The sequence below is a fragment of the Cricetulus griseus genome, assembly GCF_003668045.3.
Source record: "Cricetulus griseus strain 17A/GY chromosome 1 unlocalized genomic scaffold, alternate assembly CriGri-PICRH-1.0 chr1_1, whole genome shotgun sequence".
Classification (NCBI taxonomy): Eukaryota; Metazoa; Chordata; class Mammalia; order Rodentia; family Cricetidae; genus Cricetulus; species Cricetulus griseus.
The window spans coordinates 53,480,007-53,505,099 of record NW_023276807.1 but is presented as its reverse complement, the minus strand read 5'-3'; positions in this window follow the sequence as shown (position 1 = coordinate 53,505,099).

The window sequence follows — 25,093 nt, the reverse complement described above, 5'->3', positions numbered from 1 at the left end:
GAATGATTCGGTGATCCCCCAGACTCTCACAGCAGGAAGAAAAAGTTCCCCAATCTATACTTGGCTCTCCCTCATGGAGAACTGTGCATCTTGGTACTAGAACTTGAGTTCTGCAATCTATGATAAAATTAGACCAGATTGGTTTGTTCTCCAGGTATCTTATAAAGAAACAGAGAAAATACAGTTGTCCTTCAGATCTTAGACAAGTCAAATATCAAAACAAGAAAATACTTGGTCAAAGAAGACTAAACAAATGTTTGAAGCACTGCAGTGAAAGGAACACTGGGCTAGACGCCTTAGCAGAGCCAGTATGTGATGAATCTTCCCGACAATCTTATGAGATGGCTGCTGAGTATTTCCCAAATACATAGGGGGAAATCAAGGTATGGAAATGTTAAGCAGCTTTCCCATGATCAAAGAGCTAGTACAGCCAGAGCTCAGACCTACAGTTTATCTTCAGGGCCTGGGCCTATAACCATGTCATTTTATAGCACTCTTCCAAAGTCAGAGCAGCATAGTATTATGTGTTACCTTGACATCAGGTGAAACCCTCAAAGGATGAAAGAGCAAGTTCCTGTCCCACTCCTACAGAGGACTCATAGCCAAACAACCCTCCTTATCATGAGCATGAGGCTCCGTTCCTGCTTAACCCAGTGTCTAGTTCAGCAATCTAATCACTTTTTTCAGTAGGAACTAAGGGACACCCCACCCTCTAAATCTTCCCAAGCTTATTGCCCACAGTCCTGGGTTTTCCACTCTGTTCCTGAGTACAACTGCTGTGTGACTCTGTGTCACATTGTCCTCTTCCCCAGAGCTGTGAATATCTGTGACTTCAAAACTGTTCTCACACATCTGTCCCAATACTGGCATCATGGGTTCAGACATCCCCATAACCCCAGCTCCTCTCAGCAACAGAAGGAGATTCGAGGAGCCAATCTAGAAATGAGAAACAGGGCAATGAGGAGCCATGGTGGAATGTGGGACAATAACAAAGGTGAGGACAGAAAAGACCAAAGTAATGACATGGTTGAAAACTGTGTGTGTGGGTGGGGGGGTGCTCACAAGTTGGGGGGGTAACGTTTCATAAGTGGGAACATTAGCTCCATCAGCTTGGTGAAGCTAGGATAAAGAAAAACATTCAAATGAGGCAGGAATGAGTAATTGACGATCATAACTGTGATTATAAGGCATAATTACAATTAGCTGCACAGGAGTGTTAATCATGAAAATAATTACATGTCAGCTTTCCTCCTAAAGAAGGGAGAATATAATTAAGTGGTCCAAAGGGGGCAAAGAAAACACATCTCTGAGTGATGCAGGTATGGGGTGGAGGGCCAGTGTTTGAACAGAAAGAACTTTAAATGAATCAACCAACTTCTTTGATGAAAAGGGTTGGCGGAAGGGAGGGAGAAAGAGAGGAAGTGAGAGAAAGAGTGGGGAGCAGGGAATGATTGGTTTGACATTTGTCTTCCAAACTCAAGATAGAAGAACTGGATTCACTTTTCCCGTTGCTAGTGACCAGCCCTCTGACATTCACTACCTAAGCCTTTCTCTAAGCCTCACTTTCCTTAGTTACATGAGGATCACACATTCCTAAGTATTTCTTAGAAAAGCAAAAATCACAAAGCCAGTAAGTCACTTACATCATGCAATGGATGCAATATGACAATAGAGGTCTACTTTTGTGATATTTGGGAGGAAAAGGGATAGATAAGAGTCCCAAACTCCTGGTGTGTTTTACTTTCAGCCCTACTGTCCATATGAATTCAAAAGAACTGCCCACTTCCCATCCCCCTTTGCCAGCTTCCTGTCTTTGCATTATAAAGGAAATCAGGATTCCTGGCCCTCCCTGGGGAAGAAGACACTGCCATGCAGGGCCATACTTCTACTGTGGGTCAGAAATCTCTTGTCTTTTCCACAAGGTGCCTAGCTCCATTTTTTTTTCTTTTTTTCTTTTTTTCTTTTTTCTTTTTTTTTTTTTTTTCAGGTTTCATGATTGAGCTATGTGTTTCGATGTGGACTTATTTCCTGAGTTCACTGGGATTGTGAGTAATAGTCAAGACAGACTCTTTCAGCTGCTCACCCAGTAGGTTCCTGTCTCGAATGTCTTTGCAGATGTTCCCACACCACTTATATACCCTTTCAATTGGTTGTGTGTGTTCTTTTTATTTGCATAAAGACAACACATGTGCATACCAATGTGTGTATTCCTTACAGTGTATGAGATGAACACCTGCACATATGCTGAATATTAATCTGAGAATCTTCTGGCTTACACTTTAGCTGAGCCTTGAAGCTAAGATTTTTATTTTTACCAGATTCTTAAGTAAATATGTTACAGGTTTAAGAAAGCAGATAGAATTCTTGTGCCAAGCATCCCAAATTTTCATCCTTTCTCCCTATGTCCAGATCGCTAGACCTGACCATGTGAATTGCTTTGGTGAGCAAGGTATTAATTAGCAAAATGCCACAGGCATGACACAGGCAGAGGCTTAAAGAACATTTGCATGAATAGACTTGCTTGTGATCTTGATTTTGATTGCTGTGAGAATGCTCCCTAGCAAACCTTCCAGAGAATGAAAGACACATTCAGCCATTAGCCCACTGTCTTGGCTCACTATCTATTACTGTGATAAAATCATGACCAGAGTAAGTTGGAGAGGAAAGGTTTACTTGACTTTCACTTTCACATCAAGCCTATCATTGAAGGAACTCAAGGCAGGAACTGATACAGAGGCCAAGGAAGAATACTACTAACTGGCTTGCTCCTCCTGGCTTGCTCAGTTTGCTTATATACAGAGGGCCATAAGCTCAGGGTTGGCATTGCCTAGAGTGGGTTGGGCCCCTCCTTATCAATCATCAATCAAGAAAATACCCTACAGGTTTGCCTACAGGCCAATTTCAACTGAGGGTCCCTCTTCTCAGATCTCAGATGACTCTAGTTTGTGTCAAACAGACAAAAAACAAAAAAAAAAAAAAAAAAAAAAAAAACTAACCAACATATTCACCAAATCCCTCATGGATCAGAGAGGCTATTGACCTCACACACAGGAACAAGCTCAGGCCAGTGGAACCCAAGTCAGCCATGCCAATCACACATCAACAAATGTGCATTGTAGACCCCAGAGGTTCTATGTTGCTATGTCACACCACATTATGGTGGCAACAGGTCTCTGACAGGTTTTATAATAATCAGTTAGGTAAGTGCTAAACCTGCCCCCCTCCCTGGGAATTCACATGGAAAAAGAGGAGAGATTCATGAGTGTGGTATCTTTGGAGAGAGTTGTATTGTGTACCCCAGCACTAAATAGAGGTAGAAGGATTTCAGTAGGACCACTCAGAGAACTGCAGCATGAGGTGAGAGATGTGCCAGCCAGCTTTCAACAAGTAAGCTGAAGGACTAGGACATCAGCAATGCCGATATGCAAGCCCAGAGTTTGTTAGAGCAAAAGATACATGCGACCTCTCCAGGCTTGAGACCTAAGGTGTGCAACTTGTCACAACTGGCTGACAATTCTTTTTATTGCTTTTTAATTATGATTACAAATACATATCACTTAAACAGATTAATATATCCTCATACCTGCATATGTCATGCTTTGATCCTAACCACCCTTTCTTACTCTCTCCCCATCCCCTTACATTTCCCTAGTAGTTTTGAGGTAGATAATGTCTGTTGTGATGAACCACACGGTGCAGCATACCATGCTTTTAGCAGCATCTCTGACCTTGGCCTTGTGGAAACCAGTATCACTTCACAGCTATGAAGATACTCCTAAATGTCCCCAGGGAGATAAACTCGCCTTCACAGAGAACTACTGACCTAGACCTCTGAGGGTGTTATCAATTTCCAAAGGCTGTGGAACAAGTGACCACAAGGTACCAATGGCTCTGGCTGTAAGAGGGGTAATAGGAGTGGGAAGTGGAGAATCTCCAAAGAATCAAGCAGAACATCCAAAGAAAGAGAGAGACACTATTTTTAGAATCTGTCACTATGGGATTGCTTAAAGCCAGCTTCAATGATAAGTACCTCCATCTGCCTTCTCATCGCCTACCTGGAATTATCAGCAAAAACAGCTATCTAGATCCACACCCTCCTTTCTCTGCATCCAGGAGATACTGCACCAGAGTGGGGATGGGGCAGGTGGCAAAAGTCTTAAGTGTGAGTTAGAATCTAAAATCAGCATGCTGGTTATTTCAAGGCAGTGGACATTTTATTTGTATTTTATAGTTTATATTATGCAAGAATGACTTGAAAATTCAAGGGAGTGCCTGAGTTCTCATATAATGGTTGGAGAACCAGCTGCAGTGAGTAAGTTAAAAGAAGCAGTAGAGGCTTGGCATGATGGTGCACAGCTGTAATCTTAGCAACCGGGAGGGTGAGGCAACAGGGTCAGTGAGTTCAAGATCAGCCTTGGCTGAGAGTGTCTTTTAAGAAACAAAATAAAAAACAATCCAACTACAGTGGCTCAGATCTATAATCTTAGTATGTGGGAGGCTGAGTGTCTTACTCAATGTTCTATTGCTGTGGAGATACCACAACCACAGCTACTCTTATAAAGAAAACATTTAATGGAAGCTTCCTTAAAGTTCAGAGGTTCAGTTCATTGTCATCATGGCAGGGAGCATGGTAGCATGCAAGCAAAAGTAGCTGAGAGGTCTACATCCAGATCCCCAGGCAGCTGGAAGAGAACAACTCTGGACTTGGAATGGTCTTTTTTGAAACCTTAAAGTCCACCCCCAGTGACACACTCCCTCCAACAAGGGCAAACCTCCTAATCCTTTCAAATAGTGCTACTCCCTGATGACCAAGTATTCAAATCTATGAGCCTATGGGGGCCATTCTCATCCAAACCACCACACTGATGTGTGATGTGAGCTTGTAGGTTAAGATACCTTTATTCAAATAATACCAGCCAAGAGCAAGCCAGAGCATGCCCAGAGGCAGCAAGCTAGGGAGGCCAGAGAGAGAGAGGTCCCCACGTGCCTGCAGCCCCTTAAGAACCCTCCATTCGTCATCCTGAACACCCCTTGATCATGCCCTGACAGACTTGGTTAAGCACACCTGTAGCCAGCCCTTAGAAGGCGTGGTTACGGTGTCTCCCTACACTGAGGTAAGAGGATTGCAATGAATTTGAGGCCAGCCTGGGCTATACAGAGAGTAAGAGCCCATCTCTTTCTGATTTGTTTACATTAATCTCAGTATTTTCAAAGACCATCTGTACAAGCATGAAATCACACATTGTCCCAAGATCATACCCTAGACTGTGATTTTGGCACCATTCCTCACACTTAGAATTCCCTTTGTCTTTGCAATATAGTCCTCCACATTACCCACAGCTTCAATCTTCACCTCCCAGTGGCATTCCTCAAAACTACCAATAATAACAGTGACAATGCAGCAAGGTTAAGCCATAGCCTTTTGCTTAAGTCCTATCAACAAGAATGTTAACAAGTGTTGTTGGCTTTAACCCAGCTGTAGTCATTAAGGCTCTCTCTACCATGTGACATGTTCCAGCTCTTCCTTTGGGTGGTGGTTTCATCTCTCCTCTGTCCTGCTCTTTGAGCAGCAGCCTTCCAGCAAGGTCAGAAGTGGGGCCACAAGTCATCCGTCAGCCAGACAGGTCTCCTCTGCCACATCTCAAGCTCCCAGGGGCAAGCAGTGATCAATCATAGAAGTGTCCTCCTCTGGGAGCCAGGGTGTCAAGGTCCTGAAATTTATCTCAAGTGAAATGAGCTGGGTTCTTTGAATAGGGCAAAGGATGTCGTTCATTAATTCTCGAAGATAGCTCTGGGCTCTTTCAGGTTCATTCTGAGCCTACATAACTGACATGTAACACCTATTCCCTGCCTCCTTTACAGATGTTAACAGCATGTGGAGGCCTCATCTTGGAAGTCTTCCAAGCCACCTTTGCTTAAACAAGGCAGGAGACCATCCTTTGCCCAGAAAGAATGAAGGGATCACTTAACCTTTTAGTGTTTTGTAGTTGATCCTCAAGTTCTTTTTGTAATACCAGTTCCAGCCAACTCCCACCATCTTTGGAAAATATCATTTTACTTGATACCAAAGCATAATTCATAAAATATAAAGATATATAAATTAAGCCTTGTTAAAGTTGCAAAGTTTTACCCTGAGAGAAGAAACTGGGAAGAAGATGACAAAATAAGCCAGAATAGCTTAAAATTGTTGCAAATAACATATTCAGTGAAGGTCTTATGAGTAAAATATACAAAGAATTCTCAAAAGTCAAAAAATGTACAAAACCTAGCTATCAAGTAGATAAAATATATGAACAGACATTTCACTGCAGAGGATACACAAACAGCAGATTAACACAAGTGAACACTTGGGCAAGTTTTAGACATCAGAGAAATGCAAATGGCCTCTGAACACCTACAGAAAAGGCCATGTGAACAGTGGAGGCAACTGCAAACACTGATAAAAATCAGAAAACTGCATGATGCACAGTGCTAAGGGGACATGAGACCTACAGCCACTCTGGAAAATAGTTTTTTATTGAGAATGAACCATGCACTTACTATGAGACACAATATTGCAAAGTTACCCCCAGAGAGAAGAGACATATGGCCTGACTGTGTGTTCATGTGCACACACACACACACACACACACACACACACACACACACACACACACCACACATATATACCCACACATGTACAAACACACACACTCACACATACACACACACATACATGAATGTTTGCTGCAACTTACTAATATAACCTGGCAAATGTCCTTCATCATATGACTAACCAATGTCACAGCCACGTCATGGAACACAGCCAGAACCAAAACAGATGGAACTACAGATACACACAATAGGTCAATGCATCTCTAGGGCACTGTGCTAATTGGAAAAGCAAAACAAAACAAAACCTGTCCCATGAAGCTAAAGATCTATGACTGAATGTTTAGAATACTCTTTAAATGACAATACTAAAGAGATAGAAATCAATGTTGCCAAGGGCTATAGATGTCAAGGGTGTAAGGGAAAGTAATGAGAAAAAGTCCATGTTTTAGTTTTAGGAATTATGGGACTTGTTTGGGCTTGTTTGTTTGTCTGGTTGGTTGGTTGGTTGGTTGATTTTGAGACAAGGTTTTACCCTTAGCCTTGGCTAGCCCAGAGTCATTATATAACCCAGATTGGCCTCAAACTCGAAGCATTCCTCCTGCCTCAGCTTCCTGCATACTGGATTACAGACCTGAGCTACTATGCCCACCTTAACATTGCATATCTGAACTGTGCTGTCCATCACACAAATCTATAGGGGATAACTATACACACAAATAAGTTCATGTAAAGCAATGACTAGCTATGTGACTTCACCCATGGCAGCTTCTGGGTTCTGACATCTCAAAAAGTGATACAAGATGTCACCATTAAGGGAAATGGCCTTCTTAGTAGTTTTTAACTGTCTCTTCCTTTCTTTATTATCACTTATTGTAAATAATGATAATGACTGACCAAAAAAAATTCCTTAAAGATTGTAAGTTCTTGGGGTTGAGTGTGTGACTGAGTGATACAGAACTTGTCAGCATGCATAGCACCCGTAGTTCCCATCAATGGCAAAAAAAGAAAGGAAGAATACAAGTCTCAAAGTCATATTTTAAAAGGACAATTTCATTTTCTAGTCACCGTTGTTTTTTATTGGGGGGGGGGACTACAATTTGGACCCTACCACTTCCCCTAAGAGCCTAGTTATGCTATTTCTTTGTCTCCATGTAAGTCCCAGGGCAGCAGGGCTATTGAGCAGGCCACACTCTTGATTATTAGTTGTCACACTTTCTTCTGCAGTATCTGGAGAATAAGTAGCCTTGTCCTGCAAGAAGGCATGAAAGGTTCCCTTCACCTAGTCACAGTTAATGAAGTCATGGCTTGCATCAATGTAAACTCTGATATTTTTCCAAAAGAAGAAAAAAGCAGCATTTCCCCTCTCATGGGCAGGCTGTCACTGAAAACAAAGCTCATAAACACTGGGTGACTCAGACAAGGCTGGCAAACCTAGTTCTACCGCACACCAGCTTCGTGACTGCAGACAGGTTTTTTTGTGTTTTGCTTTTTGTTTTCTGTTTTTTGTTTTTTTACTGCCACTGTGCCTTGATCTCATCATCCTTAGAACAGATTCGCTCTCCCCACCCCATCCTGCATGTTTTTCATAGTATTGGTGACATGCAGTTGTGATGATGCACTCCTAGACTGGCGCACCATACATGCTCTGAGAACACAGCTTCCATGTGAGACACCAAAGCCGACCACAGCAGAAAAGAAAATTCTCACGTGGAGAACAACGGCCACTTCTAACTGAATCTCCATCGGCCGACCGTGTCCACATGCCACTGTGATCCCCACTAGCCACAGAGGTCTCCCACTTTCCAGCCGGCTCTTTGTCTTTTTCTCTTTAAAAATCTTACTCTCAGCTGAACCTGTGTCCTCTTGATAAGAGTGGATACTGTATTAGCTAGGTTTTAGTTTTTTAGTTTTGGCTTTTGTTTTCTGTTTTGTGTTTTGTTTTGTTTTTCACTGTGATGAAATACCTAGCAGAAACATCTTAGAAAGAGGAAGGTTAGATTTTGCCTCATGGTTTCACAGGGTTCGGTACATGGTTGCTAGGAGAATGTGACAGAGCTTTCCACTTTGTAACAGATAAGAAGCAAACAGAAAGAGACAGGGAAGGGTGAGTGACGAAACACCTCTAAGGACCTGTCCCCCATGACCTGCTTCCTCTTCCATCTCCTAAAGTTTCCAGAACCTCCCAAAATAGCACAGCTACCTGAAGAACCAGCATTCACTCCAAGCTTGTAGGGCACATTGCACACCCAAACCTTAACAGCTCATGGGACAAATGGAACCTTGAGCAGTGTGTGAAGTTCAATGTGGTACAGGACATGAAATCAGAGAGGGAAGCTGAGCACATGGCTCAATTTTTACTTCTCAGGTCCTTCTATGTGTCCTGGGGCAGGTCATTGCACCTCCTCATGGTTTCCATTATCTGAAATGAGAGGACTAGACTACAACAGAAATGTGCCTTTTCTGTAAGGAGCCTGAGAAAGTACAGACTTTGTAAACTTGCATCTTCTGATCATGGATCAGGAAAGCGGCAATAGGCTATAGGCAACACTTATCCTAATAAAACTTTATTTATAAAACCAGTCAGCAAGCCGAGTATGGTCATCCTGCTTTAGTCTGTGAACTCCTGAACTAGATCGTAGTTTCCAGTGATTTCTACACTAGAAGCCCCTTTATTATATACATCCCCTTATGAATGCCATACTTCAAAAAATGTTTATAAACCCTACAGCACTGAGTATGAATTGAATTAGTGCTCTGCTTTAATTATAAATAAACTGAACAATATATGTTTATACAATAAGCTCTGATTGGCAGACTTTTATATAAAGGCTCTGATTATATGAATGTAATAAGCTCTGATTGGCAGACTCCTATGTGTGTGCACACACATACAGCTAGACAATTCTGATTGGCAGCTTTTTATAAAATAACCAGTGTTAACATACTAGGCTAATATATTTCAAACCAGAATAATAAAACCTGACATTTTAGTTCAATAACCTACCTTCTTACCCTGAAGAAGTATAGGCATGGCTTCTCAAAATACAGAAAAGTACTCACAGTCTCCCAACAGAAATGTCAAGGTATCCCACAGGTCTGAGGTATGCTCTGTCCCGTCTTCTAGAAGGTCAAAATGGTCTGTGAGTGGTTAGATGATGTGTCATAGGTCTCCTCTCCTTTCTGGGCTTCTATTTTACATCATGCAGAGATGTCGGTAGACCTACCGAGTCTTGTCATCTTCTGATCCTAAAACCCAATTCTTTCAAATGTGTTTGCTCTCCTGGTTAGTAGGTAGTTTGAATACCATCAAATACATGTCTTCCCTTAAGAATGCTCTCTTCTGCATTACATTTGTGACTTGTTAGCTGTCATCCATTGGGACATTTCAGCTCAAAGACAGCTTATTTGAATCCAATTACCGCATACACATGTGCACATACACAAACACACACACACACACACACACAGAGAGAGAGAGAGAGAGAGAGAGAGAGAGAGAGAGAGAGAGAGAGAGAGAGAGAGAGAGAGTTATCTGTCCAGTTGCCTGGGATGTGAGACTCAAAGCACTTCCTGATCCTACCCCTAGGTGAGCTCAAATTTAAGTTCAGCCAGAAAGTCCACTTCCGTTTGTAAGGGTGCATGCTGCCTTCAGCTTGGGAATGTGATGGAAACTTATTAAGTCCAACACAAGCAAACAAACAAAAAACACACTCCTCTACGCCCTGCTCTTGAATCTCACTTACCATCCTCCTGATAGGAATAGCTTAACACACCACTATGATCCAGAATCAAGGAAGGATGGGTAGGAATGCCAGGACAAAAAAAAATAATAACAATAACAATAAAGGAATGCCTGGAGCAATCAACATCTTTTCCTCACAGGGACCTGGCCTGGGTATATTGCAGGCAGCTGACTGACAAGCAGACAGCGTAACCCTGTAGATGAGACATGGACTGCAGTGGAAAAATTATCCAAGCATGCTTGGTTCTTAATATGGCAAGAGTTTAAGAACAAATGAGGCTCTACATCAAAGATCACTAGTCATTCACACCCCCATCTTCTCACCTGTTGACCATAAGACATGGCAAATGCCTTATCTCATGTGTTTAGTGGCCTCATTCTTCATGATTATGGTGACTGTCACTGGATACCTCTAATGAGAGCCAGGATGCTTTCTTCTGTAAACAGCCAGAATATCAATATTTCAGATTTTGTGGGAGATCAGGTGTATCATAACTATGCAAGTCTGCCCTAGTAGTAAATAGTCATAGAGCATACGAAATGAATGAGTATGGCTATAATGAAAAAAAAAAAAACTTTGTTAACTGAAAGCAGTGGAAGAATATAGCTTATGGCTAACAGTTCAATAACAATACTTAAAACTATTTCCTTTTCTGCAGAAAAAAAAACTATATAGTTGGTAATTTTAGTTTTTTATACTTGAAGTGAAGCCATTATGCTCCATGAAGCATGGAGACATTAAACACTGGCCCAGATTCCACAGGCTGTGCATGCTGGAAAGGATATGAGGCTCTTACTACCTAAACCACAGGAGCCATATCCCTAGACAGAGCCACAGGGCTGACATTTACTCTTCCTTGGGGCTCTTGAACCTCATTCAGAGGATGCAGATAGGATAAGACAGGGCAGCCATTCTATTGTGCCACACAGAATTACAGCTCCCTGTCCCACCCAGACAAGGAAGGGCTGCTTACACAGTATCATCTCAAAAAGAAACACCTTTGGCATTAGGAACAAGTTGATGGTTTCCACCAGTGTAGCAGGCAGCTTTATAAGGAGCAGTTTTCTGTCTAGACTGCCAATCAGTTCTGTCCTGCTAGCTGCTCCCCCAAATAACCACACGGAGACTTATTTTTTTGCAGATTTTTTTAATTTGAATTTGAAACAAGATTTTTTACACGACAATCCCAGTTTCCTTCTCCCTCCTGTCCTCCCCTACCACCCTCCCCAACTAAAACCCTACCGATCACATATCCTTTCAGCTCCCCCTGGATGGTGAGGCTTTCCATAGGGTGTCATCAGAGTCTATCATATCCTTTGTGATAGGGCCTAGGCCCACCCCTGTGTGTCTTAACTCAGGGAGTATTCCTCTATGTGGATTGGGCTCCCAAAGTCCACACCTATGCTAGGGATAAGTACTGAACTACTACAGGTGGTCCTGTAGATTTCCGAGGTTTCCTCACTGAAACCCATGTTTCTGGGGTCTGGATCAGTCCCATGCTGGTATCCCAGCTATCAGTCTGGGGAGCAAGAGTTACCCAATGCTCAGGTCAGCTGTTTCTGTGGGTTTCACCAGGCTAAAAGTCTGGACCACTTTGCTCTTCACTTGTCCTTCTCTGCATCTGGGTTCCAATTCAGTTCAGTGATTAGTTGTGGTGTCTGCTTCTACTTCCATCAGCTGCTGGATGAGGGCTATCAGGTGGCATATAAGTCAGTCATCAATCTCATTATCAGGGGAGGGTATTTAAGGTAGCCTCTCCCCTGTTGCTTAGATTGTTAGCTGGTGTCATCTTTGTAGATCTCCAGACATTTCCCTAGTGCCTGATTTCTCTGTAAACCTAAAATGTCTCCCTCTATTATGGTATCTCCATTCTTGTTACCTTCTATTCTTCGCCTGATTAACCTTTCTGCTCCCTCATGTCCTCTGCATCCCTCCTATTCTTCCCTTCTCATTCTCCTAGCTCCCTCCCCCCTCTTCCTGTGCTCTCAATTTGCCCAGGGGATCTTGACCCTTTCCCCTTCTCCAGGGGACAATGTTTGTCTCTTTTAGGGTCCTCCTTGTTTACTAATTTCTCTGGCAGTGTGGATTGTAGGCTGGTAATCCTTTACTCTATGTCTAAAATCCACATATGAATGAGTACAAAATCATGGGTATCTTTTTGTGATTGGGTTACCTCCCTCAGAATGGTTTCTTCTAGCTCCATCCATTTTCCTGCAAATTTCAAGATTTCATCATTTTTTTCTGCTGAGTAGTACTCCATTGTGTAATTATTTTCTCTATCCATTCTTCAGTTGAGGGGCATCTAGGCTGCTTCCAGTTTCTGGCTATTACAAATTGTGCTGCTATGAACATCGTTGAACAGATGTCCTTGTTGTAGGAATGTGCTTCTTTTGGGGATATGCCTAAGAGTGGAATCGTTGGATCTTGTGGTAGACTGATTCCCATTTTCTTGAGGAGTCACCATACTGATTTCCAAAGTGGCTGTACAAGTTGGCACTCCCACCAGCAGTGGAGAAGTGTTCCCCTTTCTCCAAATCCTCTCCAGCATAAACTGTCATTGGTGTTTTTGATTTTAATCATTCTGACAGGAGTAACATGGTATCTCAGAGTTGTTTTGATTTGCATTTCCCTGATGGCTAAGGATGTCGAACACTTTCTTATGTGGCTTTCAGCCATTTTAGGTCCCTCTATTGAGAATTGTCTATTTAGTTCTGTAACCCACTTTTTAATTGGATTGTTTGGTGTTTTGGAGACTAGCTTCTTGAGTTCTATGTTTATTTTGGAGACCAGTTCACTGTCAGATGTGGGGTTGGTGAATATCTTTTCCCTGTCTGTGGGCTGCCGTTTTTGTCTTGCTGACAGTGTCCTTTGCCTTACAGAAGCTTCTCAGTTTCAGGAGGTCCCATTTATTAATTGTTGATCTCAGTGTCTGTGCTACTAGTGTTATGTTTAGGAAGCAGCCTCCTGTACCAATTAATTCAAGGGTATTTCAAACTTTATCTTCTAATAGGTTCAGTGTGGTTGGGTTTATGTTGAGGTCTTTGATCCATTTTGACTTAAGTTTTGTGCAGGGCGGAAGGCTGTAGTCTTCTACATGTTTGCATCCAGTTATGCCAGCACCATTTGTTGAAGATGCTCTCTTTGTTCCAGCATATATATTTGGATTGTTTGTCAAAAATCAGGTGTTCGTAGGTGGGTGGGTTAATATCAGGGTTTTCAACTCTATTCCATTGGTCTACCTGTCTATTTTTGTTCTAATACCAAGCTGTTTTTAGGACTATAGCTCTGTAATAGAGCTTGAAGTCAGGGATGGTAATGCCTCCAGAAGTTCCTTTATTGTACAAGGTTGTTTTGGCTATCCTGGGTCTTTTGTTTCTCCATATAAAGTTGAGAATTGTTCTTTCAAGGCCTGTGAAGAATTGTGTTGGGATTTTGATGGGGATTGCTTTGAATCTGTAGATTGCTTTTGGCAAGATTGCCATTTTTACTATGTTGATCCTACCTATCCAAGAGCATGGGAGATCCATCCATTTTCAGGTATCTTCTTTAATTTCTTTCTTTAGAGACTCAAAATTCTTATAGTACAGGTCTTTCACTTTTTTGGTTACCCCAAGGTATTTTATGTTGCTTGTGGCAATTGTAAAGGGTGATGTTTCTCTGATTTCTTTCTCCACCAACGTGTCATAGGTATATAGTAGGGCTACAGATTTTTTTAAGTTAATCTTGTATCCTGCCACTTTGCTGAAGGTGTTTATCAGCTGTAGAAGTGCCCTGGTAGAGTTTTTAGGGTCACTTATGTAGATTCTCATATCATCTGCAAATAGTGAGAGTTTGATTTCTTCCTTTCTGATTTGTATTCCCTTGATCGCCTTTTGTTGTCTTATTGCTCTAGCTAGAATTACAAGGACATTATTGAAGAGGTATGGACAGAGTGGACAGCCTTTTCTTGTCCCTGATTTTAGGGGAATTGCATTGAGTTTCTCTCCATTTAATTTGATGTTGGCTGTCGGCTTGCTGTATATTGCTTTTATTATGTTGAGGTATGTTCCTATTATCCCTGATTTCTCCAAGACCTTTATCATGAAGGGGTGTTGGATTTTGTTAAAGGCTTTTTCGGCATCTAGTGAGATGATCATGTGTGTGTTTTTTTTCCTCAGTCTGTTTATATGGTGGATTACATTGATGAATTTTCATATGTTGGACCATCCTTGCATCCCTAGTATGAAGCCTACTTGATCATGGTGGATGACTTCTCTGATGTGTTCTTGGATTCAATTTGCTAGTATTTTATTGAGAATTTTTGCATCAATGTTCATGAGGGATATTGGTCTGTAGTTCTCTTTCTTAGTTGTGTCTTTGTGTGGCTTAGGTATCAAGGTTATTGAAGCCTCATAAAAAGAGTTTGGCAATGACCCTTTTGCTTCTATTGTGTGGAATACCTTGAGGAGAATTGGTATTAGCTGTTCCTTGAATTTCTGGTAGAATTCTGCACTGAAGCCATCTGGCCCTAGGCTTTATTTAGTTGGGAGACTTCTGATGACTGCTTCTATTCCATTAGGGGTTATAGGTCCATTTAAGTTGCTTATCTGTTCTTGATTTAATTTTGGTAAGTGAAATCTGTCCGGTATAGACAAATCTATTTAGTATAGATTTTTGAAATTTAAGGGATATAGGTTTCGTATTATGACCTGATGATTCTCTGGATTTCCTCTGTGTCTGTTATTATGCCCCCCTTTTCATTCCTGATTTTATTAATTTGCATGTTCACTCTCTGCTGTTTCGTGTGTTTAGATAAAGGTTTGTCTGTCTTGTTGATTTTTTTCGAAGAACCAACTTTTTGTTATATTGATTCTTTGTATTGTTCTCCTAGTTTCCATTTTATTTATTTCAGACCTCAATTTGATTATTTCCTGGTGTCTGCTTCTCTGGGGTGTATTGGCTTCTTTGTGTTCTAGAGCTTTTAGTTGTGCTGTTAATTCTCTAGTGTGATTATTCTCCTGTTTCTTCATGTGGGAACTTAGTGCTATGAACTTTTTTCTTAGCACTGCTTTCAAAGTGTCCCATAGGTTTGTGTATCTTGTGTCTGCATTCTCATTGAATTCTAGGAAACCTTTAATTTCTTTTTTATTTCTTCCTTGACCCAGGAATTGTACAATGGGTGTTACTTAATTTCCATGAGTTTGTAGGTTTTCTGTAATTCGTGTTGTTGTTGAATTCTAACTTTAAAGCGTGTGGTCTGATAAGATACAGGGGGGATTTCAATTTTTTTGTACCTGTGAAGGTTTTCTATGTTGCCAAGTATGTGGTCAATTTTAGAGAAGGTTCCATGTGGCGCTGAGAAGAAGGTAAATTGTTTTGTATTTGGATGGAATGTTCTATAGATATCTGTTAAGTCCAATTGCACCATAACTTCTATTAGTTCCTTTGTTTCTTTGTTAAGTTTCTGTCTGGTGTTCCTGTCCAGTGGTGAGAGTGGGGTGTTGAAGTCTCCCACTATAAGTGTGTGTGGTTTTATGTGTGATTTGAGTTTTAGTAATGTTTCTTTTACAAATGTGGATGCCATTGTATTTGGGGCATAAATGTTCAGAAGTGAGACTTCATCCAGATGGATTTCTCCTGTGATGAGTAGGAAGTGACCTCCTTCATCTCTTTTGATTGTTTTTAGTTTAAAGTACAATTTGTTGAATATTAGGATTGCTACCCCCCCCCCTTGTTTGTTGGATCCATTTGATTGGAAAATCTTTTCCCAACCTTTAATTCTTACATACTGTCTGTCTTTGAAATTGAGGTGTGTTTCTTGTATGCAGCAGAAGGATGGATTCTGTCTTCTTATCCATTGTTCTAGTCTGTGTATTTTTATAGGCAAGTTAAGACCATTAATGTTGAGGGACATTAATGACCATTGATTTTCATTCTTTTTTGTTTTTGATTTCTTGATGTGGCAAAATTATGGGTGGGATTCTATCCTTTTTTCCTTTTGGCTGTTGGTAAAGTGGGATTATCTATTGCCTATATTTTGCTGGCTGTAGTTAACTTCCTTGGGTTGCAGTCTTCCTTTCAGAACTTTCTATAGGGCTGGATTGGTGGATATGTATTGTTTGAATCTTGTTTTGTCAAGGAATATCTTGTTTTCTCCATCTATATTGATTAAAAGTTTTGCTGGGTATAGTAGTCTGAGCTGGCATCCATGGTCTCTTAGTGTAGGTAGAATATCCAGGACCTCTGGCTTTCAGAGTTTCCATGGAAAAGTCAGGTGTAATTCTGATAGGTTTGCCTTTATATGTTACTTGACCTTTATCCTTTGCTTCTCTTAATATTTTCTCTTTATTTCTTTGTATATTTGGTGTTTTGATTATTATGTGGCAAGGAGACCTTTGTTTTTGGTTCAGTCTACTTGGTGTTGTACTTTCATTGGCATGTCTTTCTTTAGGTTGGGAAAGTTTTCTTCTATGATTTTGTTGAATATGTTTTCTGCACCTTTGAGTTGGATTTCTTCGCCTTCTTCTATACATATTATTCTTAGGTATGGTCTTTTCACAGTCTCCCATATTTCCTTGATATTTTGTGTTAGGGACTTGGACTTAAGGTTTTCTTTGGTTGATGAGTCTATTTTTCCTAGTGTATCTTCAACTCCTGAGATTCTCTTTTCCATCTCTTCTATTCTGTTGGTTATGCTTGTGTCTTTATTTACTGATTGTTTACCCAGCTTTTCTATTTCCATCATTCCATTGTCTCTATTTCAGTTTTTAGGTCTTGAACTGTTTCCTTGACATTTGTTGATATCTTGTATTTTTTTGGTTTGTTTTTTCTTCCATTTCTTTAAGGAAGAAGCGGTCCTCTACCATTTTCATGTAGATGTTTTTAAAGTCATTCTCTTCTGCTTCATCTGCATTGTGATGTTCAGGTCTTCCTGGTGTATGGTTTCTAGTCTCCAGTGGTGTCACATTGGGTTTTCTGTTGTTGAATGTGCTTTTATATTGTCCTCTTCTCATCCATTCTTCTGGTGGGTGTAGCAGGAGTCTCTTCCTCTCTTGGTAGGTATGGGACCTAGGTTCCCTTCTGGTAGATGCAAACAGTTCCAATACTCTCATGTCTGTCCTCTTGTCGTGGATGGATTGGCCCTGTTACCTGGGCCTTGGCAGTGTCTGGGTGTGTTGGATCCCACCGCCGAGTTCGAATCCAGTGAGCAGGCCTCTAGCGTCAGATGTTGCCGAGCAGGTAGCTTAACCAGAACCGGGAACAGCCCCTGGCCTACCTGGGCGGGTGGATGGAGGCAGAATGGCCACCAGGCCTCTGCAGTGTCTGGGTGCACTGGATCTTGCTGCCAGGTTCGGATCCAGTAAGCAGGCTCCTGGTGTCAGATGTTGCAGGGTCACTTAACCGGACGAGACTTACTATTAATTATAAATGTTCAGAGATAGCTTAGGCTTGTTTTCAGCTAGCTCTTACAGCTTAAATTAACCCATTTCTATTAATCTATGTGTGCTCTGTGGCTCATTTACCTCATGCACACACATCCATTCTGCTTGCTCTGTGTCTCATGGCATCTCCTTTCAACTTCTTCCCAACATTCTCTCAGTCTGGTTCTCTCACCTAACCTTATCCTGCCTAGCTATAGGCCAGTCAGCTTCATTATTAAACCAATCACAGTGACATATATTCACACAGTGTAAAAGAATATTCCACAGAGCTTTATGAATAAAGTCCCCTCCTTCTGTGACACGGGTTAGAAGAAAACATAGATGCCAAGAAACCACAACACAGCATGACTTGTAAATCTTGTGCACCTAAACCTGACAATAGTTCTTTTACATCTCCAACATGAATTTGGTTCATTTAACAGTAATCACTTTCTACATTATTGCTATGGCCTCTTACTTAGATATTTTTATACCGGTTAATCATAAAAGTCTCAGAAACCTGTCTATTCTCAAAGATATCATATTGTATAAAGCCCTGCCATGTAGCAACTATGTCCAATGCATTGCCCTGGATGTCTGTAGCCATCATCTATCCCTATAACTGATGTTGGAAGTCTCTCACCTGAGCCATCAAGATTAATTGCTTTGGGCTGGCTCACAAAGTAGCTGTGACCTACTGGGACTGCCTCCATAACTCCTTTGAGAGCTCTATCTCCTAGCATCACTCTGAAGTGCTTCCTAAAGCTGCATCCATCTATTCCCCTGGGCTCCATCCATACTCTGAGTTTTTAATAGAGAGATGATAGATAGATCGATACATAGATCGATACATAGATAGATACATAGATACATAGATAGATACATAGATGATTGAGAATACTGATACGAAATAGAAATGTTTTCAACTCAGACAAAGATAGAAAGTATGATATTAACATCTACTCCCCAAGGAGACTGAAAGAAAATTGAATGTCCCCTTTCCTATATTTTCACACACAATTACTATAGTGCAGTCTTCATCAATTAAGCTCCTACATTCCTGGCACCAGGCTGAGAGAGGAATGAGCTCAGCCACCACCTTAAAGGGTTTCCATTCCAGCCTAGAAAAAAAAGGCACTCCACCAAGTACACTACACACACTATAATAAAGATACAAAAAGTGCAGAAAAATAATAAGCTTGCCAGCTTTGTTTTCCAAGGGCCACGAGTTTTAAAAATTTACCAAGGCATCCAGTGAGGGCAAGGGCTAATTGCCCATCTTCAGAGCTTAGCAACAACTAATGAAATGAAAACAGGATTTTCTCATTCTCCAAAACAAAAAACACATTGAATTATGGCCACATGCATTTTCAATACTCATAGAAGTGACTGAAACACCTCTTCTGCATTTATGACCTGAAAAACTCTGTACTGACAGGATAAAGCCTGGAGAAGAGACCAAAACAAAGGCTCAACATCCTTTCCCTCATCTTTCATCTCTACCTCGGCCTCTGATTCATCAAAGGCTCCATCTCTTGGCATCTATTACAGAAAGGCTTTTCTTTTTTCCTTTTTGCCAATGAACCAGATGCCTGAAAATACTTAAAAGGATTTACTTCTTACATCTATTCATCCCACACACATGCATTAAGCACTTGCTGTGTGCTTTCCACTGTGCATGATGCTCAGAAGAAGAGATAAACATGATAAAGTCTTCATCCTTGGTGGGCTCACAGTCCACAACACAATGCAGGGAAGAAAAGAAAGACAAATTCCCTAATAAATAAGGACATTTCAAAGTGAAAATTTCCCTAGTACTTTTACATATGTTATTATGGAAGCATTCAGATACTGTTTCTTATGCATAAATCAAAAGATAGTGATCAGAAAATGTGTCCATTATTTTGCAAAGAGTAAAATTGTCTAATATATGAGATTTGAGTTCCCAGTTGGTCTCTTCCTCCTAGCCTTCTGAATCAGTTTAGTACTCACTCTAGCCATGTTAAATCTAGCCTCCTGAACATGGCACCAAGTACTCTAAAATGTTGCCACAATTCTGTGCTCTAGCATTGCTTACACAGTCAATAAACATGTACAGGGCACCAGACATTGTTCTTGTCATGAGAGATACCTGAAAGATGAGGAAATTAAGACTCCAAGTTTCCTCCAAAACACCAAACAATCCAATTAAAAAGTGGGGTATAGAACTAAATAGACAATTCTCAATAGAGGGACCTAAAATGGCTGAAAGACACATAAGAAAGTGTTCGACATCCTTAGCTATCAGGGAAATGCAAATCAAAACGACTCTGAGATACCATCTTACTCCTGTCAGAATGATTAAAATCAAAAACACCAATGACAGTTTATGCTGGAGAGGATTTGGAGAAAGGGGAACACTTCTCCACTGCTGGTGGGAGTGCCAACTTGTACAGCCACTTTGGAAATCAGTATGGTGACTCCTCAAGAAAATGGGAATCAGTCTACCACAAGATCTAGCAATTCCACTCTTAGGCACATCCCCAAAAGAAGCACATTCCTACAACAAGGACATCTGTTTAACGATGTTCATAGCAGCACAATTTGTAATAGCCAGAAACTGGAAGCAGCCTAGATGCCCCTCAACTGAAGAATGGATAGAGAAAATATTTACACAATGGAGTACTACTCAGCAGAAAAAAATGATGAAATCTTGAAATTTGCAGGAAAATGGATGGAACTAGAAGAAACCATTCTGAGGGAGGTAACCCAATCACAAAAAGATACACATGATTTTGTACTCACTCATATGTGGATTTTAGATATAGAGTAAAGGATTACCAGCCTACAATCCACACTGCCAGAGAAATTAGTAAACAAGGAGGACCCTAAAAGAGACAAACATTGTCCCCTGGAGAAGGGGAAAGGGTCAAGATCCCCTGGGCAAATTGAGAGCACAGGAAGAGGGGGGAGGAAGCTAGGAGAATGAGAAGGGAAGAATAGGAGGGATGCAGAGGACATGAGGGAGCAGAAAGGTTAATCAGGTGAAGAATAGAAGGTAACAAGAATGGAGATACCATAATAGAGGGAGACATTATAGGTTTATAGAGAAATCAGGCACTAGGGAAATGTCTGGAGATCTACAAAGATGACACCAGCTAACAATCTAAACAACAGGGGAGAGGCTACCTTAAATACCCTCCCCTGATAATGAGACTGATGACTGACTTATATGCCACCTGATAGCCCTCATCCAGCAGCTAGTGGAAGTAGAAGCCAACACCCACAACTAATCACTGAACTGAACTGGAATCCAATTGCAGAGAAGAATGAATGATGGGCAAACCAAGCTGGTGAAACCCACAGAAACAGCTGACCTGAATATCGAGGAGCTCTTGGTCCCCAGATTGATAGCTGAGATACCAGCATGGGACTAATTCAGACCCCACGAACATGGATGTCAGTGAGGAGACCTTGGAAATCTACAGAACCTCCTGTAGAAGTTCAGTACTTACCCCTAGCATAGGTGTGGACCTTGGGAGCCCAATCCACATAGAGGGATACTCTCTGAGCCAAGACATACGGGAGTGGGCCTAGGCCCTATCCCAAAGTATATGATAGACTCTTATGACCGCCTATGAAAGGCCTCACCCTCCCTGGGGAGCAGAAAGAATATGTGATAGGTAGAGTGTTAGTAGGTGGGTGGGTTAGCGGAGGAGAGGAGGGAGTGGGAACTGGGATTGACATGTAAAACAATCTTGTTTCTAATTCAAATTTTAAAAAAAAGAAAAAAAAAAGACTCCCAGTTTCTTAGAAGGATAGTAGAAAGAAAGTAGGGTGTGGTAGTCCATGCTTGTAGTCCCAGAACTCAAGAGGCAGGCACTGGGCGAGTAAGAGTTCAAGGTCAGCCTGGGGTACACAGTGAAGGCTGTCTTCAATAAAAAAAAAAATAAGATAAATAATAAAAACGGAAGTAAGAAGAAGAAAAACTAGTTGAAGGAAAGCAAACTAAACAAACAAACAAAAATTTCTAATAGCAATAAATGCTGTGGGGAAAAATTAAACAGGGTAATGGAAATTGGGCAGGCTGAGATCTAAAAAATGCTCTAGGTTATGACCTGGTCAAGCCACCACCCCATAAGGACCTAGAGAGTACATGTCCAGAGCTTCTGGAACAAGGGGTGAGGATGGTGAGAGTAGGTTGGAGAGTGGCTGATCCTGGGCCCTGGAGGCCCTGGAGGAGAGAAAAGAAATGTAGAGCTATAGCTCGTGTTTAAAGAGAAACCATTAGTGGAGTATTCAGCTCAAACAGGGAAGCCTTGCTACCCTATGGAGCAGTGGGAAGATCCTGCAGACCTTGACTTAGAAACTATGGTGGCCTATGCTATCATCTTTTGTGAACTGTAGGTAACATTACACAAAAGCCAGACACCTGGAGCTTAATGCATGGTCCACAGGCTGCTCATCAGATTAGGACATATCCTCTCCTGGTGGCTCGGTTGGTCTGAGCCTTTTCCAGGTGTCTCCATTGGTTGCTGTTTCTTATAGGCAATTTGGCTGATGTCTGTTCCTTCCAGGCTGCTTGGCTCATCTGGTCTCTGCACACTCTAAGCTGCTTGGTCTGTACCCCCTCTTTGCAACGTGGCTTGTCTCACACTTGCCTGCTAGGCCAACAGTGGTGCTATGGATATAGACATAAACTGCTGTTGTTTGTAAATTACCTAGTCTGGAGTATTCTGTAATAGCACAGACAGATGTAAGACAACATGTATGCATCTCCTAATACCCCACTTGTATTAGGTTTCCCATTTCATTTTTGCTTCAGCTGTAGTTGCGGGTGATGAAACATGAACCACAAAACTCGACAAATTCATGTGGAGTTTATTGGGAAAGGGAACAAAGGGAAGGGTAGATGTTGGCCAGCAACAGGAAAGGTGGAGAAAGAAGGGGCAAACAGCCACGAGGTGCTTGCTTAAAAGAGAAAGCTTGCACATTCGTACAGAGTCCTTACGCAGCCATGCAACACAGGGCCCTTTGAGCTGTCTTAAGTATCTGCCTGAATGCCAATGTACATACCCTGCAAATTGGGGGGGGGGGGCAGATAAGCATAATGCCAGGATGCCAACAACTGTAGACCTCCAGGAATCATTGTGTCAGTCAACAACTGTTAAACAGAGGCCGTCTGGCTCAAACCAGAAATCTGGGCCTTATTGAGTTCCTCAGTCCTAGACTGACTTGTGATCATTCCCATAGAGACGTTAGAGATTACTCCATTTTCTGGATGAAGAGTCTGAGTTTGAATCACTTGTTCAGGTGACCAATGGGACTAGAATCCATGCCCTAGCAGATCTAGCAATATTAAAGAGAGCCACATAAACTGTGTGTGCATTTCCCTTTTCAACCTCTACAAGCGTGTACTGTACCTTATTTCATTAGGTCTAAAACACCAATTCTAAGACCTATTACTTTATGGAACACTAAAAATGAAAAAGGAAGCTCAATTAAACCTTGACACATTCTAAAACACCATGCATTATAAGTAGCTCCTCACTTGGGAGATGTCGAGTACTAGAGAAAATGGTACTTCACCCCCCCCCCCTTACCTGAAGGAGGGAAAGCTTGAACAAATGGCCCAACACCTGACACACCCTTGTGCATTTGCTAGGTGACTTCTGTTCTCCTGGTGCCAAGCATCACATTCATTCTGTATCTCCCCTGTTTGCTTGCTTGCTTGCTTAACTGCTCATTTTTGTCATGTCATTGTTCTGAAAGGGGGTCTTACTGTGTAGCCCAGGCTAATCTTGAACTCACTATCTAGCCCAGGCTGACTTGGAACTCGGGATCTCCCCTCCCTCAACCTGCCAAGTGCTCAGGATTTTCATAAGAGATGTAGTCATAATGGCTCAGCATAAAGAAATAAAGAGCAAATGCTCTGCATTCTATACAAATGCCCTTACTGGCAGCTAGCAACTTAATGGCATCGGGAGGAAGTGGGCTGAGCTCCTTCTCCATGGGCGGTACTGTCCAGAGTTGTCAGGGATAATGGTAATTTATGTTTACCTCCACACCTGCTCTCTTCCTCGCCTTAGTCAATCACTCTGCTCTGCTCACTAACACAGCTTCTCTCCAGGGTAAAGAGAGGGAGGGGCTGAAATGAGAGGAAGGAAACAGTTCTTGTTCACAGCAGCTCAGCTAAATTGCATTCACCCTCTTTTGCATAGAGCAATAAAGTCTTCTAGAAAATGCAGCATAGATTTTTAATTTTCTCCTTGTCACTAGGTGCTGTAATCACATAATTAGCCAAGTGCTAGAGATAGTCATTTATAGCAAACGGGCAAAACAATCATAGAGGTTAAGTCACCCAGGGACCAGGCAGGTTACATTTGTCTTTCCAAAAGCCATACATGGACTGACAATGTGGTCACAGTGTGGCTATTTGGGACTTGACGCCTAAAGAACATGGTATTCCAGTAAAGGGAATGTGTTGAGTCTGTCATTTGAGGCTGTGAATGTACTCTGGAGTTTCAAAGCCCTGGTATGAACAGAATTTGGTCAAGGACTCAGATGGTTTCTCCATGAAGGTTTCTTGCAGGCCACCGTTTAGACAGTTCTTCTGTGTAACAAACAAAACACAAGCACACACACATGCACACAACCCTCCTAAGCTACCACCAGACAATTCCCAGAAGACACTAATAGAACCTCTTGAGCCACAATAAATTTTTGGCTTACCTGCCTCCTCAGATAGAGAAGCCCCACCCCCACTGTTCCCAGAGCAAATAAATAAATAAATAAATAAAAAACAATTCCTAAGATTCTTGTGTAGTGTAGTTATTTCTGCCCCCAGTTGGAATTGAAATGATGGTCTCCCATGGGGAAGGGCCTAGGCCTGGCCCAGGATGATGTGGTAGACTTTGGGAAGCCCCTTTTGAGGGCCTTACGCTGCCTGGGGAGAGGAGGGGGGATGGCTAGGGGCAGGTGGGATGTTGGTGGGGAGGGGAGGGAGAGGGAGAGGGAGAAGGGATTGACATGTGAAGCAAGCTTGTTCCTAATTCGAACTAATAAAAAAAATAAAATAAAGAAATGATGGTCTCTAAGCAAAACAACTGTGATGGCACACTTGAGGCCCTCACAATCTCAGGCCCATGACATTAGCTGTTTTGGGAGTCACGATACTCAGGGCTTTCAAGAGGTCCTCACTGCCACCCCACCGCATCCCTGAGATTCTAATCAGCACTATAAGAGGAAGTAAATGATTGACAGGAGTCAGGACCTATCAGTGGTGTAGCTACCCTCTGTCATGGGGGGGTGGGGGGGAACTTCCTAAATATCATCAGTCCAAATTTGGTTAGTCATGGAAGCCACTGGAAATTCAAA